The sequence below is a fragment of the Acomys minous genome, assembly GCF_964271855.1.
Source record: "Acomys minous genome assembly, chromosome: 2".
Taxonomy (NCBI): Eukaryota; Metazoa; Chordata; class Mammalia; order Rodentia; family Muridae; genus Acomys; species Acomys minous.
Window position 1 is genome coordinate 54,104,581 of NC_140484.1, and position 3,680 is coordinate 54,108,260.

A 3,680-nucleotide genomic window follows, 5' to 3' on the forward strand; every position below is an offset into this window, starting at 1 on the left:
ATCCACCTGCCTTTGCCTCCCGAGTGCTGGGATTAAAGGCGTGTGCCACCACCACCCGGCCCTAGACCTCTCCTTTGGGGGCTCTGTCTCTTCATTGTGCCTGCTAGCCCCAAGCTCTTTGCTGAGGCATTTTGAGGAGGCCTTTGATGGGATATCCGAAGCACACAGGGCTTACACAAATAAGTTGGGGTGCAACCAGCCATGACCCCAGCCATGGAAGGAACCACTTGGAGTCCCCATGGTTTGGGATAACAGAAAGTGAACATCTGACATTGGAAGGACTATCACCAATGATCCCCTTAGCGCTGGGTGTGGCTCAGTTGGTGGAGTGCCTGCCTAGTGCGTGTGAAGTCCTGGGTTCCATCGCTAATCCTGCACAAGCCAGAAACTTGATGTGGGGTGCACACAGCTGTCTCAGCACTTGGGAGGCTGAGTCAGGAGGATTGCCATGAGTTCATGGCTACAGAGTTAGCTTGTCTCAGTAGGAGTGGTACTGACTCTGCAGTTGAGGAGGAGTTCCCTCTTGGCAGACCTGTTTCTTCGGTGGGCTCCCCGTCTCTCTGGTGGAAAAGACTGAATTCACAGCTCAGTGGGCCGTAGGTTTGCTGTGGTCTGGCTGCCTGGAACGGCCCCATTACCAAGGCTGGAGGCCACTCTATCTCTTCCTCTAGGCTCCAAGCTAGAGGCTACTTCAGGATAGTAAAGACTATAAACATGTGCCATGGGGATGCGACATCACTTGCTGGTGGTCTCTCCTCTTCCCTGCTCGTTCTAGGCCGCGGCATGAGGTAAAGTGGTCCCAACCTCCAGCTTCAATGTTCTTCTCTTGTTTTCTGCTTACATGGCTCCATCCCAAACCTCAGCCCGGGCCTAGGAGAGGGGCTGCTTCCAAAGATGGAAGAAGGCACCGGAATTGCTGAAGAGGGCTCTGAGGTTTGGCTGAGGTTGAGCGGGATGATGGGTCTGGCCAGCACCAATGACAGCAACAGGTCAGAGCCATACAGCCTTGAGGAATAGGGCCTGCTTGTTGGTGGCCCCTGAGGCTGGGAGACATTTGTCCTCAACCTGTCCTGCATGCAGCTATGATGCGTGAGTTTTCAGTAGATATGACAGCCGCCGGCGGGGGGTCCCTGGCCCTTGTCCATGGCGCCACACTTGACTCACTCAGAGTTCATTGGCCCGAACTAATGTCCCTGATGCAAGTCGGTGGACAGAACACTCGGGGTGGACGCCTGGCTTTTCTTCTTCCCTTTCTTTTTAATACATTAAACATGCATTACTGGAGTTCTAACCGGCTCCTCTGACAGCTGTGAAAAAAAAAATAAAGAAAATTCGGTTTGAACTTAAAAAGCTGGGGTTTAATTTATGTCCCACCTTTGTCTCTCCAGCCCTTTTCCCTCTTCCGATGGAAAGGCCCCAGGGAGCGGGAGACAGAGGCTGGGCTGGGCCACCCCACGTGGCCCTGGGCTGCCTGGCCCTTAATAGGGGCGCCCAGTGGCCAACACGGAAGGGAGTTTTCAGATGGAAATGGGGGAAACAATGCGGTCATCTGTCCCGCAATCTGTTTTGAAGAGGAAAGAAAGCTCGGCAGAGGGGCGAGACTGGCTGTACTGGGGAGGCTCCTTTCGGGGGTCCAGCGAGGCAGACAGATGTCATGAATACTGATGTGGATGGCGGGCTGCTCTGCAGAGATTCGCCAAGGGCAGAGTGTGGGGACAAAGTGCTTCCGTGGCATGGACGTGCGCTGATGGTGGCCTGAGTCCCTGGCTGCCCTCCCTTCCTCTGCCCCTCCCTTCCCTCATCCCTCCCTGTTTTCTTTCTCCTTCCTTCCTTCCTTCCTTCCTTCCTTCCTTCCTTCCTTCCTTCCTCTTTTTCTTCCTCTACCTTATTTCTCCTCCTCTTTCTCCCTCCTCTCTCTTCCACTTTGTCTTTCCCTCTCTCCATCTTTCCCCTCCCCCATGGCGGGTGTCCTTATGACTAAGAAATGTTTCCTTCTTTTGAGCAGGAGTCATAGAAAGTTCTGGCAACTTTGGCGCTGGGGCTAGGATGAGAGGCAGCAAGGTGCTGCCCTTGCTTTGGGGAAGCCCCCCCACCCCCCGCCTCAGATGCCTTTCTGATGTGGAGAGGAGGAGGCATGTTTCTGGGACTCTGAGCTTCCTTCAAAACCTCTGCACCTCTGTGCCTGTCAGCCAGAAGTCAAAGTGTACTGGGCAAAGGCAGCAGGTGGTACGAGACCAGAGCCCGTGAAGTCCTGACCGTGTGTTCGAGGTGTGAAGCAGGCTGCTAGTCAAGGGTGGAGGGTGGACACTGCTGAAGACCCTTGTTGTAGCTGGAGTCCCTGAGGGAGCAAAGTCCCCAGCAGCGTCTTATCTTATGGTGACTTGCCGTCATTATGACATCGGCGGGACCAGGCCTTCCATCCACAGATGAGGAAACTGTGGCTCAGAGGAAAAGAGAGACAAACGCGGAGGGACGGTCGTGCTCCGGTGTCCTGATGAATGGTCCTCTGAGGCAGTTGGGCGAGCTTGTTGTGTGGGATCACCCTGGGCTATCCAGAATGCCACAGGTTGTACCCTTCCCCACCCTTCTGACACACTCCATCTTTCCCCTAGGAAAGCCCTCCACGACCATCCCAGCCAAGGCAGACCCTTGTTCATGCTCTTCGGCCTCCATACAGAATGCCCCATGCTCGGAGTTTGGACTTCACCTGTGTTCCAAGCACCCCACGATGCTAATGTGCTGATCCTAAAGGAGAGAGGTGGTGTGTGGTACGCTCGTTCATGGGAGTGGCCCTGTGGCCCTTCCAGCATTGGGTTCAGTGGTGCAAGACTAGGGTTAGTGGGGTGCGGCTACTGTGACCTGGGGTTCGCGTTGGCAGTGGTTTGGCGTTTGCAGGAGATGGAATTTCTCTGCCTATGGGCCCTCCCTGAGGTCCTCTCCAAGGCCAAGCAGCAACCTGGGGGTCTGGACTTTGTTCTAGACCTTCAGCTGTGCTGTGGTCCAGTTTCCTAGGGGACACATGTGTGTGTGGAGCTGCCTGGAACATCAGGCTGCAGGAGGCCCAGGGTGGTACCAAGGGCAAGTGTGCACCCCACTCATTGTTCCGGGGGGGGGGGCTCAGAACTGTGCCTTTGTAGAAGCTTTTTGAGTTTTCTACATAGATCTTCTGGTCAAGGGGCAGGTGTGAGTCTGGGCTGAGGGACATGTGCTGCCTAGGCAGAGGAACCACGGCAGGCCCACTGATTTCCACTTTTAAAATTCCAGTCTAAGCCGGGCGTGGTGGTGCACGCCTTTAATCCCAGCACTCGGGAGGCAGAGGCAGGTGGATCGCTGTGAGTTCAAGGCCAGCCTGGTCTACAAAGTGAGTCCAGGACAGTCAAGGCTTCACAGAGAAACCCTGTCTCGAAAAACCAAAAAAAAAAAAAAAAAAAAAATCCAGTCTAGTCTTTTCCATCTCTGCCAGTTTAGTAATCGTAACAGGCTGGCACTTCAGGACCACCTGATAGAGGCTGACCCCAAGCCTGAACACCAGAGTTTGATGTCTGGTCCTCATGGGCCAGAAGGAGAGACTGACTTGCCTCTTCTCTGCAGTGAGGTTTGTGCTTGTGCCCCCCCTCCCCCCGCCACTGGCAAGCACACGTAACAGTGGTAATTTTTAAAAAGCGATATTTCAGTGTTCT